The sequence below is a fragment of the Pelophylax lessonae genome, assembly GCF_965119305.1.
Source record: "Pelophylax lessonae genome assembly, chromosome: 7".
In the NCBI taxonomy this organism is placed as follows: Eukaryota; Metazoa; Chordata; class Amphibia; order Anura; family Ranidae; genus Pelophylax; species Pelophylax lessonae.
The window spans coordinates 262,756,512-262,773,889 of record NC_138774.1 but is presented as its reverse complement, the minus strand read 5'-3'; the positions used below and the strand labels follow the sequence as shown (position 1 = coordinate 262,773,889).

Below are 17,378 nucleotides of genomic sequence, written 5' to 3'. Positions count from 1 at the left end.
ACATCAGCACTAATACAAACGTAATATACGGTATTTTTGTATTAGTGTGATTGTGATCAGAATTAGCGCAGGCGACTAAGTTTCTGTCCCAAGAAGGTTTAGGGTCCCCGCCAGCCGCCCAATAAAGATTTAACCCCCTGACCCCCCCCCCTGATCACCCCTACAGCCCCTGCCATAACACACACCGTATACAGTATATAGCATTTTGCTATATACCCGTATAAGTGTGATTTGTGGTCAGGTCTAGCACTTGCGGCCCCCCCTTTTCCACTTAAATTACCCGCCACCCTCCCAAATAAAGATTTAAACCCCTGATCCCCCCTGACCCCCCCCTGATCACCGCCGTTAACCCCTACACCCTCTGTCACATCAGCACTAATACAAACGTAATATACAGTGTTTTTGTATTTTTGTATTAGTGTGATTGTGATCAGAATTAGCGCAGGCGACTAAGTTTCTGTCCCAAGGAGGTTTAGGGTCCCCGCCACCCGCCCAATAAAGATTTAACCTCCTGATCCCCCCCTGATCACCCCTACACCCCCTGCCACAACACACTGTATACAGTACATAGCATTTTCTATATACCCGTATAAGTGTGACTTGTGACCAGGTTTAGCGCTTGCCACCGTTTCTTTTATCCGTAGGATACCCGCCACCCCCTTCCAATAAAGATTTAACCCCCTGATCCCCCCCTGATCACATCCAGTTAACCCCTTCCCCCTGTCACATAGCACACTAATACACACATAATATACTGTTTTTACTGTATTTTGTATTAGTGTGATTGTGACTTGAAGTTGCGCTAGCGAGTTAGCTTCTATCCCAAAGGAGGTTTAGGGTCCCCGCCACCCCCCCCCCCCCCAGATCCCCGGCGCATAGTTAGAAGTAACCCCTTGATTGCCACACACACACACGCATGCACGCACATACACTTCCATTTCTAGTATAGAGTTTGAACAGATCAATATCTGATCTGATCAGAACTATACTAGCGCCCCTATAGTTTAGGGTTCCCAAAACGCGGTGTTTGCACGGTCAGCACTGATTCCTGCCAGCACCTGCGTTTAACCCTTTCACCCAGGTAAGTGTAGTAATCAACAGATTACTGTCACTTACAAAAAAAAACACAACACACAAAACCGCTGTGTTAGCAGAGTCAGGCCTGATCCCTGCTAGCATTAGCAGTTTTTTTGGTAGCGTTTGAAATAGTCCTTGACAACCAGGTGCTTTTATTACCTGTGAGTCAACACCACTGTACAGGTAAATTTAGTTACCAAAATGTCTAAACGTTTGTACAGTGGTGAAGAGGCTTATAGTATGCTGGCCGTGTCATCTGATAGCGATGGGGAAGCTACAATGACCGAATTAATGTCAGTATACGAACCAGATGACAGCAGCGGCTCCCTGACAGATAGCTCCGACGACAGATGGGTCCCTGTTAGACCCAGGCGTACCCGACCCCATTCTGGAGTTGTTGAGATGCAGGAATCGCAGGGTGCTCGTATGGAGCAGAGTGTGGTTACTAGTGCCGCTCATTTTTCTGGCGACCTGGCAAGCGCCAGCGGCCTAGTACACCCTGGACCTAGTACAACCAGCACTGCAGTATCACCTGGTGACGTGGCGAGTCCCCTAAGTGCAGTTGAAGCTGGTGCGGTGGCTAGCACAAGTAGTGGCCCGCAGCCACCGCGTATTCGTAGACAGGCCCGTAGAGCCCATAGTGCCCTCCCTGATGCGCTGGCATATCCCAATTGGCAACCCACTGATTCTACAGCGCCAGTACTTCCCCCATTCACTGCCCAACCTGGAATCCACGTGGAGACAGCTGGTTTTACGCCCCTGAACTTTTTTGAGCTGTTCTTCACGGAAGATCTTTACAGATCTATTGTGGATCAATCAAATTTATATGCACGACAATTTATCGCCGCCAACCCAAATTCGCCCCTTGCCAGACCATTCGGCTGGAATCCTATTACGGTTTCCGATTTTAAAATCTTTCTGGGCCTTTCCCTCCACATGGGCATAACTAAACAGAGTGAATTGCGGCTATATTGGTCCACTAGCCCAGTTCACCATATGCGCATGTACTCTGGCTCCATGTCCAGGGGGAGATACGAGCAAATTCTGCGATATATGCATTTCAGCGACAATGAACTCTGTCGTCCTCGGGGAGACCCTGCATATGATCGGCTCCACAAAATTTGGCCCCTCTTAGACCACTTCAATCAGCGGTTTGCAGCCTTGTTTACCCCCGAACAAGTTGTCTGCGTTGACGAGTCCCTGATTAAATTTACTGGCCGTCTTGCTATCAAACAGTACCTCCCCAGCAAGCGTGCCAGATACGGGGTCAAACTGTATAAATTGTGTGACAGGGCCACAGGCTATACAGTTAGTTTCCGGGTCTATGAGGAAAAAGATAGCACTGTGGAGCCCCCGAACTGCCCAGACTACATAGGGAGCAGCGGTAAGATTGTTTGGGACTTGGTGTCACCCTTATCCGGAAAGGGGTACCATTTGTACGTGGACAATTTTTACACAAGCGTGCCACTATTTAGTCACCTGCTTGAATTGCAAATTGGCACATGTGGCACCGTGCGACCTAATCGCCGGGGCTTCCCCCAACGGCTTGTAGATTCCCGTCTTAGTCGGGGGGCGAGAGCCTGCTTGAAAACGGACAAATTGCTTGCGGTGAAGTGGAAGGATACACGGGATGTTTATGTTCTGTTCTCTCTTCACGCAGACACGACGATCCAAATCCCTACGGCAACTGGCGTTATGGAGAAACCCCTCTGTGTCCACGAATATAACCTTAACATGGGAGGGGTGGACCTTAACGACCAGCTTTTGGCGCCGTATTTAGTTGCCCGTAAAGCCAGACGCTGGTACAAAAAAGTGTCTGTTTACCTTTTCCAATTGGCTATGCTGAACTCCTTTGTCCTATACAGGGCGTCAGGACGAAGTGGATCCTTCCGGGAATTCCAGGAAGCGATCATCCTTGCCTACCTGTACCCAGGAGGCATGCCTGCCCAACTTCCCCTTCCAGATGCAGTGAGTCGGCTGCATGAGAGACATTTTCCTTATGTCCTCCCGAGTACCCCTACCCAAATACGACCCCAAAGACGATGTCGTGTCTGTAGCAGGCGCGGATTTAGGCGTGACACCCATTATTATTGTCCCAAATGTCCTGACCAACCTGGTCTCTGCATCGGGGAATGTTTTGAGCGCTACCATACACTAGTGGAGTATTAGTGTAGGGTACAGCACGACACAGTGTAGGGCACACAAACACAGGGTCTCGAAGGATGTTGGATGTCCATCGACATTTTGAGAGACCCAAGCTGGAAGATCGCAGTCCCAAATCAAGACATCAAGAAACAGTTAGAAAGAAAAATAAAAGGATCCAAAAACTGTTGTTGTGTCAGTCATTTTATATGTCCTTCTACTCTTCTTACTGTACTTTTTTTAATGTCCTTTGTTTGATTTTTCATTCTTTTGTGACCTGTTTCTCTTGCAGGTACTCGTCGGCTACCACGCATTGATTTTATATATTCTGACACAAACAGCGTTTGCGCTCAGCATATATGGATACTTTTGCTGATAGCAGCTGTGGGGATTTTCTGATTTCAGCACTGCAGTTAAAATCCTATTTTGGTATATGTGGATAGTGTCGTGTATACCCATCATTAAATTCAGTGGGTGGTTGTTTGGGCGGTTAATGATGAGTAATACTACGCATTATTCCTGTGCTGATTTCTGATAGGTTCTCTTTTTTTCCGTTCAGCCCACAGGCTGCATGAAAAAAAAAAAAAACCTATATGCCAAACAAGGACCAGCAATGTACTGGTACGTTGCTGGACTTTGAGTGGTTGTACCAGGATGATGCCTGCAGATTTAGGCATCATCTTGGTATCGTTTTTTTACAGCCAGCGGTCGGCTTACATATAAAAGCAATCCTAGCAGGTAATTGGCCGCTAGACTGCTTTTACATGCAGTGGGAGGGGCCTCCCCCCCCACCGCCGCCTTCCGCAGCCTTCCGTGGTTTTTCTCGGGCTCTCCTGTCCCACCGGTTAACCCGAGAGTGCAGCCGGTGGTTCAATTATCTAACCATAGAGCTAATTGGAGATTAGAATGGCTCCAATCATCTCTATGGCCTAAGATGCCGGAGGCTACGAGCATTTCATGACTTCTTTTTCGCCAGAAATAAACAGGGCCATTGGGAAATTGGGAAAGTATTTTATCACACCAATTTTGGTGTGGTCAGATGCGTTAAGGTCAGAGGAGAGATCTAGAGTATAAAAGACCCCAATTTTTTTTGAAAAAAGAGTACCTGTCACTACAGATTGCTATAATAGGGGATATCTAAATTCACTGTGATAACAATAAAAATGATTTAAAAAAAAAAATAATTAAAGGAAAGGTGTTTATGTCAAATAACATAAAAAAGCAAAAAAAAAAAAAAAAATCGAGCCCCCCCCCCCCTTTCCCCCCGTGCTTGCGCGCAATGGCACACGCAAGCGTTGGTCTAGTGTCATATGTAAACCACAATTGCAGCATGCATTTGAGGTATCGCCACGATCGCCAGATCGAGTGCAGTAATTTTTGCAGTAGACCTCCTCTGTAAGTCTAAAGTGGTAACCTGTAGAGACTTTTAAAGGTTTTTAAAAATGTACGTACGTTGTTGCCGCGCAATTTTTAAAGCTTGTCATGTTAGGTGTCTATGAACTCGGCATAAGATCATCTTTTAAATTTTACCAAAAAAATTGGAATTATATAGTGTATTTGTGCAATAAATTTAAAAAAAAATTATTTTTTCCCAAAAATTGTGTTTGGAAAATCTGTGCGCAAATACCGTGTGACAAAAAAATTTGCAACATCCACCATTTTATTCTATAGGGCCTCTGCTTTAAAGAAATATATAATGTTTGGGGGTTAAAAGTAATTTTCTAGTAAAAAAAATATATTTTTTCATGTAAACAAAAAGGCACATAAAAGGCTTTGTTTTCAAGTGGTTAGAAGAGTGGGTGATATGTGGATAAGATTGAGCATAAAATGCCGGGACAGTTCAAACACCCCCCAAATGACCCCTTTTTGAAAAGTAGACACCCAAAGCTATTTGCTGAGAGGCATGGTGAGTCCATGGAATATTTTATATTTTGCTACAAGTGTCGGGAAAATTATTATTTCTTTTTTTTTTGTTGTTTTTTTACAGAAAGTTGTCAGTAAATGATATATTGCTCACACATGCCATGGGTATATGTGAAATGACATCCCAAAATACATTCTTCTGCTTCTCCTGAGTACAGGGATACCCCATGTGTGAGACTTTTTGGCAGCCTAGCTGTGTACGCGACCCCGAAAACCAATCCACATCTTCAGGTTTTCTAATGGCGTAAATTGCTGATTTTATTTTTTTTTTGCTGATTTTACCCCTGACTACCTGTCACAGTTTCAGAGGCCCTGAAATTTCAAGATAGCACAAAACCCCCCCAAATTACCCCATTTTGCAAAGTAGACACTCCAAGCTATTGGCTGAGAAGCATGGTGAGTCCATGGAATAGTTTATATTTTGCCACAAGTTTCTGGAAAATAATTTTTTTTTTTTTTTACACAAAGTTGTCAGTAAATGATATAATGCTCACACAGGCCATGGGTATATGTGAAATGACACCCCAAAATACATTCTGCTGCTTCTCCTGAGTACAGGGATACCCCATGTGTGAGACTTTTTGCCAGTCTAGCCGCGTACAGGACCTTGTAATTTTCCCGAAACTTGTGGCAAAATATAAAATATTCCATGGACTCACCATGCCTCTCAGCAAACAGCTTGGGGTGTCTACTTTCCAAAATGGGGTCATTTGGGGGGGTTTTGTGGTATCTTGACATTTCAGGGCCTCCTAAACCGTTATAGGTAGTGAGAAAATGCAATGAAAAATGTACGCCCTTTGAAATTCTGATGGTGGGGATTGGTTTTTGAGGTCTCGTACAAAGCTAGGCTCCCAAATAAAAAGTCTCACATATGTGGTATCCCTGTACTCAGGAGAAGCAGCAGAATATATTTTGGGGTATAATTACACATATACCCATGACATGTGTGAGCAATATATCATTTCATATAGAGGGTTGGTGAAATTCTCGCGCTGTCTTCTCTAATTATTGTCTACAAAATAGGCACCTTTAATGCTGCAGGTACTAAAATTGGTAACCTACACAATAAAGATAAATAAAGTTGGGGGGAGTACCGCGCTTTAAAAGTGCTTAAATAACATAAATAAAATATATAAATATGTAAATACGTGAAAAAGTGCCAAAGTGCTTCTTAAATAATATTAAAATTGATGTGTCTTAATGTATACAATAATATAATCCGATATGCTTTATACAATAAATATAATAGGTGATGAAATATTCATTAAAAAAATATAAATCTTATTGAAACCAACTATATCAATCCATTATACAGTGAAAAATTTATATAAAATTAAAATCGGTGACTTATTTAAATATAAAAAGTGCTCTAAATAAGTGATAACCAATAAAGTGCTGAAGTGTCCTTTTAAAATTATTTTTATAAATATATAAAGTGATGAACGCAATCTTCTTAATCCAAATTTCACATGCAGGTGCTTCGTGCGGTGCCCACTAGGTGTCCTAAGCGCTCACCTCACTGCTCCTTTAAAAGAGCCTTGGGTTGTATTTCCCAGTATGCTGTTCCTTCCTCCTTATTGTGCCATTATAAATCCTTGGTTATATCTCCCTTGTAAATGCAGCTATCTTTCAGGGGATATAAGCGGTTCTTTGTATCTCCAAAAAAATCAAATTGGGGCCAACATAGTGAAGTACGTCCCATAAATTTTATTTAAAAAAGATAGAGTAACACTCACATTGCTTTTCGTCTTGTTTCAAGCATAACATACGATCCTTTGCCGATACGTCACTTCCGGTTGAGCTATCCTACGCGTTACGCTGCGTCATCACGCAGCTTCTTCCAGGGATTTTAATTTTATAAGGACACTTCAGCACTTTATTGGTTATCACTTATTTAGAGCACTTTTTATATTTAAATAAGTCACCGATTTTAATTTTATATAAATTTTTCACTGTATAATGGATTGATATAGTTGGTTTCAATAAGATTTATATTTTTTTAATGAATATTTCATCACCTATTATATTTATTGTATAAAGCATATCGGATTATATTATTGTATACATTAAGACACATCAATTTTAATATTATTTAAGAAGCACTTTGGCACTTTTTCACGTATTTACATATTTATATATTTTATTTATGTTATTTAAGCACTTTTAAAACGCGGTACTCCCCCCAACTTTAATATATCATTTCAATGACAACTTTGTGTAAAAAAAAAAAAATTTTTTTTTTTAGTCATTTTTCAAACACCTGTGACTAAAAAATGAAATATTCAATGAGCTCAACATGCCTCTCAGAACATTCCTTAGGATGTCTACTTTCCAAAAAGTGGTAATTTGGGGGGGGGGGGGGGGTATGTACTGTCTTGCCATTTTAGCACTTCATGAAATGAGATAGGCAGTCAGAAATTAAAGCTGCGTAAAATTTCAGTATTTACACCATAGTTTGTAGACGCTATAACTTTTGCGCAAACCAATAAAAATACGCTCATTGAATTTTTTTTTGGTCAAAGACATGTAGCTAAATATATTTTGGCCAAAAAAAATGACATAAATTGAGTATATTGGATATTTTTTAAAAGACAAATTTGAAAATGTCATTTTTTTTGAAAATTTTCGCTTTTTTTTTAATATCGCAAAAAATAAAAAAGCGCAGTTTGTGGGGAAAAAAAGGACGTAAATTTTGTTTGGGTACCACATTGCATGACTACACAATTGTCAGTTAAAGTCGCACAGTGCCGAAGCACAAAAAGTGGCCTGGACGTAAGACAGCAAAATCCTCCGGTGGTAAAGTGGTTAAAGATATCATCAGGATTGTATTTCCTTTCCCTGAGTAGGTTAAATACATCCATTTTTGTTGGAGGTTTATAGCTTAACCGGCTGCCGTTCAAAATACTGGTTAAGGTACTGTAAAATAATAGATTATAGATGGTGAAGGCGCCTGGTTTTAATGTTTTGGCCCTTGATGTAATGCAAAAACCTGTTTCCCTTTTTTATTTTAATGGTGGTGTGCCAAAAAAAGTAGTAGATGATAAGTGAAAAAATAGGCGCTGGTAATCAGGTAATCAGTGGTGGTGTTCCAGGTGTGTTAGGGGGTATTAGATTGTCTACACCAATCAATTATGTCATCAATACCTCTTTGTTCTAAGATATCATTGGGAAGGTGAAGTATGCTTGTTTTTATCTGTAGCTCTTTCAGGTGCTGTTGCCAACGGACTGCATGGCAGGTCATCATAGGTCTTGTTTAAATCTGTATACTAGATAATAAGATATCTAATATCTATATATATCACAAAAAAAAAATACAGTGTCATAAATAATAAAATAGTTAGGAGTATACAGTATGAATATAAAAAATTATAAAAAATGTCCATGGCATAAATCATAAAAAGATTAGATAAATCTATTGATATAGCTACTCATCATACTGTAACATGTCCACTACCTGAAAAAATGATCACAGTGTCTAAAATCTATGGTGGTCATTGGTGAGCTGTTTACGGTAACCCCTAAGTGATGGTGGTCAGTAGGTATGTCCTTTAATGAGAGATTGTGTGATCAGGGCTATGAGACTGACCTGTATTTCTTAGAGAATGGTTATGCTCTGAGAGGGTAAAATATATTTTGTAGGAAAAAAAAATCAGAGAGAATGATAAGTTTTAAAGCCTATTATACCCAGAGATGAACAAATAAATGGTGCCCAAAGGGTTAATCATTAAGTGAGACATTTTTCTGGACACTTGGCACTCCTCTCCAATCGTCCATGTGTTCCCTGCAATACCAAACCCATTATCGTTATCTGAAATGTAGCAGCTCTAGACCCCAACGGGTCTCACCTACCACCTACAATTGGAAAAAAAAACATAAGAAGTGATTCCCTCTATAGCCTGCATACAGTAGGCAGCCCCCAGGGGCACCAGTCCAGCACCACCTTCCTCCCAATGTTTTTATAAAGGCTAGATCTTTGAATATGCAAAAATGAAAGGACAAAATGGCATCTAATCTTTCAAAGGTGGTAACGAATTTGAATAGTGAGAGGATAACATCTTGCACAGCAGTATTCGTCCTCGCGTTCCTTGATGAAACAAGCGAGGACGAATACTGCTGTGCAAGATGTGAGCGACTTGTTGCTCTGGAAGCCCACATCGTGGATCTAGAGAACACAGTGACAAGACTGCGTGGCATCTACAACCTGAAAAGGAGCTTGGACATTACCCATCAGGCGCTGGCAGGGGTCAGCATAGAGGAGGGAGGAATAGAGGAGACGCAAGCAGCAGAGGTACGCAGCTGGGTGACTGTTAGGGGGAGGAGAGTCAGGGAGGCCAGTCCTGAGTTGGTAGACCCTAACATGTTTGCCGAGTTGCAGGTTGAGGGGGATATCAACTCAGGGGTGGCAGTGCTGGAGCATGCGCCCTCCCCCAGCTGCCAGGGGAGGGACGGCTCCAGGAAGAAGGGGGGCCGTAACGCAGGAAAGGTTAGACAGGTTGTGGTAGTTGGGGACTCAATTATCAAGAGGACAGAGAGGGAAATCTGTAAAAAAGATCTCGTGAACCGAACAGTTTGTTGTTTACCGGGCGCCCGAGTTCGGCACATCGCAGATCTGGCAGACAGATTGTTGGGCGGGGCTGGGGATGACCCAGCAGTCATGGTGCATGTGGGCACTAATGACAAAGTTAAAGGTAGGTGGAGGATCCTTAAGAACGATTTCAGGGACTTAGGTAATAGATTGAGGAAAAGGACCTCCAAGGTGGTTTTCTCTGAAATACTGCCGGTACCTCGAGCCACACAGGAGAGGCAGAAGGAGCTTAGGGAAGTTAACAAGTGGCTGAGGAATTGGTGTAGGAAGGAGGGGTTTGGGTTCCTGGAGAACTGGGCTGACTTCTCAGTCGGCTACCGGCTCTTTAGTAAGGATGGGCTGCACCTTAATGGGGACGGTACAGCTCTTTTGGGGAGAAAGATGGCCACCGAGTTGGAGGGGCTTTTAAACTAGGAGACGGGGGGGAGGGCTCAGAAGTAGAATCAGTCAGGAGGGAGCAGAGGACTGAAGGCAGTTGTAGGGTCAACAGCGACAGTAGGTCAATAACATCAATTGGCGGGTCTGTGCGGGAGAACAGCAGACCAAACAGAAATAAACAAAACCGCCAATCACGTTTAACTTCCGTAAAACTAAGAGGGGTATATGCTAATGCCAGGAGCCTAGCTAATAAGATGGATGAGTTGGAAATGTTAGTACATGAGGAAGACATAGACCTTGTGGGAATAACGGAGACTTGGTTCGACCCCTCACATGACTGGCTGGCCAATATCCAAGGGTATTCGGTGTACCGGAAGGACAGGGTTGGTAAAAGAGGGGGAGGGGTATGTCTCTATGTCAAGAACAATATAAAGGTGCTAGAAAGGAGTGACATTACGGATGGGATGAGCATGGATTTAGAATCTGTGTGGGTTGAACTCGATAGGGAAGAAGATAAGGGAAAAGTAGTTGTGGGGGTTTGCTATAGGCCACCTAACCAAGGGGAGGAGGTAGAGCTGGAATTTTTAGCACTAATAGGTAAAGCGGCAAAACTAGGATCAGTCATCATATTGGGGGACTTCAATTATCCCGACATTGACTGGGAAGAGGGGACTGCACACTCGCATAAGGCCCGGCTATTCACGGAAACCTTACAGGATAACTACATGTCGCAGTTGGTGGATTCCCCTACTAGAGAGAATGCTATCCTGGATCTATTGATCACTAATGACCCAGACATAATCTCGGAGGTAGGAGTCCAGGACAACCTGGGCTCTAGTGATCACAGGATGATCACATTTAGTATAAATAACAATATAAAAAGGCAAGTGGGGAACATAAGAACCCTAAACTTCAGAAGGGCAGACTTTCCAAAATTGTACTCATTGATGGAAAGGGTAAACTGGGACCAAACCCTGGGATCACTGACCACAGAGGAAAAATGGGAATGCTTTAGAACAATATTAAGCAAAGGCATCTTGCAGTGCATTCCTATGGGGAATAAATTTAGAAGAGACAAAGCCAAACCTGGCTGGCTAAACCGTAGCGTTAAAAAACTTATTAGGGGAAAAAAATTGGCCTTCAAGAAATATAAATCAGAGGGCACAGTATCGGCCTTCCAGCAATACAAGGAGGAAAATAAGAAGTGTAAACACGAAATCAAGATGGCTAAAATCAACTTTGAGAGACAAATAGCGGAGGATAGTAAAAAAAACCCAAAGAAATTCTTTAAATATATCAACAGCAAAAAAACTAGGGCAGAGCATATTGCACACATAATTAACGATGATGGGAGGATGGTTACAGAGGACACTGAAAAAGCAACCGTGCTGAATTCTTTTTTCTCGTCAGTCTTTACGCAGGAAAAGGAAGGGTACACTGACCATGACTGTATGGTTAGTAGTAATACACAGGACTTGCCACTATGGCTAACAGAGGGGGAAATCAGGGAAAGACTGGATAAACTTAACACAAACAAATCACCAGGCCCGGATGGCGTACATCCGAGAGTGCTCAAGGAACTCACTATGGTTATATCTAGACCACTGTTCCTGATCTTTGCTGACAGTATTAGGACAGGAGATGTACCAGGGGATTGGAGGAAGGCTAACGTGATTCCGATATTCAAAAAGGGCCAGAGACATATCCCGGGAAATTATAGGCCTGTCAGTCTGACATCAATAATATGTAAACTTTTGGAGGGGATGATAAGGGACTATATCGTAGAGTATGCTAAAGACAACAACATCATCAGTAGTAACCAGCACGGGTTTACAAATGGGCGTTCTTGTCAAACCAATCTCTTAGCATTCTACGAGGAAGTGAGCTGTGAGCTAGATAGGGGGAGACCAGTGGATGTGGTGTACTTGGATTTCGCTAAGGCGTTTGATACAGTTCCCCACAAGCGCTTAATTTATAAAATAAGGTCTGCAGGTATCGACAGCAGGGTTTGCTCTTGGATATGGAATTGGCTAAAAGGCCGTGTCCAAAGGGTAGTAATAAACAGCGCATACTCAGACTGGTCTGAGGTAGTAAGCGGGGTGCCCCAGGGCTCAGTCCTGGGACCAACCTTGTTCAATTTATTCATAAACAGCATTGAGGAAGGGATCAGTAGTTCGTTATCAGTTTTTGCAGATGACACAAAATTGGCCAGGGCAATAACTGCACAGCATGAAGCAGATATCCTACAGAATGACCTGGACAAAATTACGGAGTGGGCAACGACATGGCAAATGAGGTTTAATGTGGAGAAGTGTAAGGTTTTGCACTTGGGGACCAAAAACATAAAAACACAATACACGTTAGGAGGGGAACCCTTGGGGGAATCAAAAATGGAGAAAGATCTGGGAGTCTTAGTTGATGATAGATTAGGCAACAGCATGCAATGCCAAGCGGCAGCTTCCAAAGCCAACAGAATATTAGCATGCATAAAGAAAGGGATGTATTCCAGAGATAAGACTATAATCCTTCCACTTTATAAAACTCTGGTCCGACCGCATCTGGAGTATTCTGTCCAGTTCTGGTCGCCAGTCCTCAGGAGGGATGTGTTGGAGCTGGAGAAAGTCCAGAGAAGGGCAACTAAACTGATTAGGGGGTTGGAGGACCTTACCTATGAAGAGCGGCTGCAATCGCTCGATTTATTTTCCCTGGAGAAAAGACGTCTGAGAGGGGACATGATAGCAATTTATAAATATCTTAATGGGGATCTCAGCTTAGAAGAAAAGCTGTTCATTCGAAGGAATTCCATGAGGACTCGAGGACATACAATGCGATTAGAGGAGAAGCGTTTTAACCTCAGGCAACGTGGGGGGTTCTTTACTGTTAGGGCTACAAGATTGTGGAATTGTCTACCACAAGAGGTGGTTTCTGCGGGTAGTATGGTGACTTTCAAAAGACTCTTAGACTTACATCTCAAGGATCAGGAGATTGAGGGCTATGTTAGATGATTACAGTCACACACACCTACACAGGTTGAACTGGATGGACTATTGTCTTTATTCAACCTCACCTACTATGTAACTATGTAACTATGTAACTATGATAAGGGATATGGATGGTAGATACCTGGGGTCACTGAAATTTACTTTTGTATTTGGTAACCAGGGCTGCCATCAGGGGGGTACAGCCCATACACATGTAGGGGGCCCAGGCATCCCGAGGGGCCCCAAACACGGTAGGGTTGCCACCTGTCCCTGCAATACCATTCAATTGCAAGCTCCGCCATTCTCCGCAGACTGGCACTATGTGGGGGGTCCTGACCCTCACTAGCCCTCACAAACAGCTGTAGGCCCCACCCTCCCCTGTTCTCCAGCTGTTCACTCCTGGACAGGAGGAGTGGCATTTACTAAAACCATTCCCCTTTATGTTCCTGTGATTGAGGAGATGGTACTGGAGGAGGAGGACATGGGATGCAGTAGGACATGGGACTGGAGGAGGATGACGACATGGTAGGCGGGCCCTGGGGAATGTTGGTGGTCAGGCCCAGGGGGGGGCCCAGGCCGGGAGGGGGGGGCCCAGGATTACAACTGTGTAAGGGGCCTCAAAATTTCTGATGGCTGCCCTGTTGGTAACTATATATTTTCTGACGATCAAAACTAACATATTGGACAATTAATAAGCACATGCTTGTTCTTGTCAGAGACTTTTTAATTAGTGGAAGAAGTATGAGGACGACAGTCCCAAAACATGTACCTTTAAACCTAATACAACCCTTCCCAATGCTTTCTACAAAAAAAGAAAACATTTTAGCTGGAGATTTAGTTTAAATCTAAACTCCAGGCAAACATTTCATTTACCCAGTGCATTGTGTATAAATTACCTTACAGTATATAAATAAGGAATGGAGTGGCAATAAATCCTTGAAAAAAATATATTAAAGTGTTGAGGTATTATTGTGAATTAAAAAAATATTAAAAGGAATTTTAGACATAAAGCATAATAAATTTGATATAAACATAATAATTAACTCATATTAGTCCAAAAATGCAGTGCATCTATAGTTCCAGTGATATGTGAACCACACAATCAAAAAGTTCTAATTTAAGATACTGTGATAATTCTTCAAATGTAGTGAAAATCATGTATCATGCAATTCAATGTTTTTAATCAAAGTGCTCCACCACTATGTGCAACGGCCGCTCACCCTAAGACTCAATGTCATATGCATCAATTGAATCAGTAGTCTCCATAGGGTAATCACTCAATGGTAGAAGGTGCTCAAATGGCCAATTCATGGAAACAACACAAAAATGAAAATCCAGATAGTGTAGTAGTATTGTACAGAGTTATTCTTAAAAATGTGTAGACTTACAGCTAAAAGCACTTTGGCAATCAATCAAGAGAGACTGCACGGTCACACATGAAAAAGACACTGGCAAATCTGAATTTCCAGTTTCGGCAGCAGTCAGAAGTAACGTCACTCGGTTCCTGCTGACGCGTTGCGTCACTGACACGTGACTTTCTCCCTTGGGAGGAGTTCAAATTAATGTCGCAACACTTTTTAATATATTATTTCATTTAAAATCATTTTTATTGTAATTTTTCAAACAGGGTAAGACAATAGGGTAAAACAATAAGCAGGTTTGCATAGTACGTGTAACAGGTATTGCAGAATAGAAATCAAGTGACACTCGTGATCCAGAGCTATTTAGTTCTTAAGCATATAACATCTTCAATACAATAACATAATATGGAAAGTGTATAACACATTCTCCTCACTCACTTCTCTGAGTTCCACATAACAGTGTAAGTGCGCCATCTAGTGGCCGTAAATTAGATTACACAGAAAGGTTCATTTTGAACCAGTGGGTCCAAGTGGACCAAATGGTTTTCTCCCTATGGTAAGATTTACTTGTGGGGTTCATGAGTAGCTTGTACCTTTAATATATTATTTCCAAGGATTTATTACCACTCTATTCCTTATTTATATTTGATTGTGTATGTGGCGATTAGGGATGGGCTTCATGTTCGTGTCGAACGTAAGTTCGACTTGAACATCAGCTGTTCGTGTGTTCGCTGAACACACAAACAAATGGGGTGCTCGGTGGGAAGTTTGCCCCATAATGCAGTGAATAAACTACTGATGATTGGCCAAAGCATGCACATGACCTGTATTGATGTGATTGATGATGGATTTACATCGGGGACACTATTTTTTTATTTTTATTTTTTAATAAATGACTTGTCAAAAACTTTTTTTGTTTATTTTTTGTACTTTTTTTGGTGAATGGGTAGGGGTACGATGTACCCAATATCCATTTACATAGGGGGAGGGGGCTGGGATCTGGGGTCCCCCTTGTTAAAGGGGGCTTCCAGATTCCAGTAATCCCCCGCCCTGCAGAGCCCGACAACCACAGCCCAGGGTTGTCCAGAAGAGGCACCCCAAAGCACCCTCCCCATGTTGAGGGCAAGCGGCCTGGTATGGTTCAGGAGGGGGGCGCTCGCTCGCCCCCCCATCCTGACCAGCCAGGCTGCTTGCTTGGATAAGGGTCTGGTATGTATTTTGGGGGGGACCCCACTCCGTTTTTTTTTTTTTTCTGTTTTTCTGTATTGCCGTGAGCAAGTTTAAATGATATTTTTTCCTTTAAAAATGTCAGTATTGCTGCAGCAGGTTACATACATTGTACAGATGCTCCACCTTACAGGCACATTAAGGGGACGCCCCAGGCACGATATTTAAAGAAATCTTTCATTTTTATTGTTTCACTATAAGCATTATTAAAATCACTGCTGCTGTAAAAACAATAGTTTTAAAAAATATTTTTTCATTGAGACATGTTCCACAGAGCAGTACCCAGGTCCCCATACACGTTTTATGACAATAACTTGCATATAAGCCTTTAAAATTAGGACTTTTGATTTTTCATGTTCGTGTCCTATAGACTTTAATAGAGTTTACATGTTCGCTAGACCTTTTTCCCTGTTCGTTATGTTCTGGTGCGACTGAACGGGGGTGTTCCGCCCATCACTAGTGGTGACACTACAGGTGTTGGCAGCTTGAATTCCTTTGCTATTCATAAGATATTTTTGTGTGTTTTTTTTTTTTTACACATTTCTTACTGTGTCATTATTTTCCTTTTGGCACATTTTGTTTTTCTATTTACACAGTGTAGCGCATGAGTTATTTAACTTTTTAAATATAAAATTACCTTACCCCTCAGTCTTGGTTCTAGACACCTATTTAAGCCATCCTGCAGTGCAATGGATGAAATTTACAGTTTCCTCTATGATCTAAACTAATATCCTACCCTGGGGACTGGGCATTTTCCTGCTCTTTTTTATTTTTGGTCACTGGTCCCTTCACCACCCCCTTGAGTTCTCTGGCCCCTAGAACCTATGAAAAAGGAAGTGTCGCCTCCACCAATAGGAGGTGTCTACATCACACGAGCAGTGATGTGGACATCAAGGGAAGGACACCAGGAAGTAAGCAAAAGAAGAGAGAAGGATTGTCACGTGACCTTGGTTTCAAGTAAGTAAAATGGGCATTTGGACAGTTTTTTTTTTTTTTTCATACCAGCCATTTTGCTAATTTTCATGGTCATTTTTTTTGATTATAATTTAAATATGGATCACACGTGGGCTTGGATGAAAATTAGCTTAAGCTTATTGATGTTTTTTGTAATGGATTGTTTAAAAGCATTATTGTTCTTTTATCAGCAGGTATCCTCCTCACAACAGAGAGTTAATGTAACTCCATAGTCATGTTCAATATATCTAGATGTGCATCTTTCATTAAAGGAGAAATATAGCCAAAGCTTTTTTGGCTGTACTTCTGCTATGGATCACAGGAGTGCAGTTTGTTCTGCACTCCAGTGACTCGTTTTCAGCCGACAGCGGGTTAAAAACTGCTGTCGGCTGAAGTCCTAAAGCCAGTCCAGGCTCTGAAAAGATCCCAACCATAAAGCCGGGATCCACCCAGATGCTTGGTCTGGCAGCTGGCTCAGCCTCTCAGCCAGCCACTGAGAGCCTTATCCAGCTACCTCCATCTCCTCCACAGCCCAACGCTCCAATGAGCACTGGAGGTGCAGAGCAGAGACCAGCTCTCTGCAGCCTAAAGACCTAGTGCTGAAAGATCAGCAGTGTTTGATGCTGCATTCACCTAGGTGAGAATAATTTTGTCCCTGTCTCCCAGTTGTGCTTGTGGCTGTTTCAATACACATTACGTAGGCATGGCCCACTGGCATCACCATCAGAAATCCCACCCTTTAAAAATCGA

The 17,378-nt window shown here is 42.3% G+C and overlaps 1 protein-coding gene across 1 annotated transcript in view; it reads left to right on the top strand.

The window, feature by feature from the left end:
- The window catches only part of ADGRD2 (adhesion G protein-coupled receptor D2), a 720,317-nt gene that overhangs the window by 330,747 nt on the left and 372,192 nt on the right, over positions 1 to 17,378 (top strand). The gene's annotated exons all lie outside the window — the stretch shown is intronic.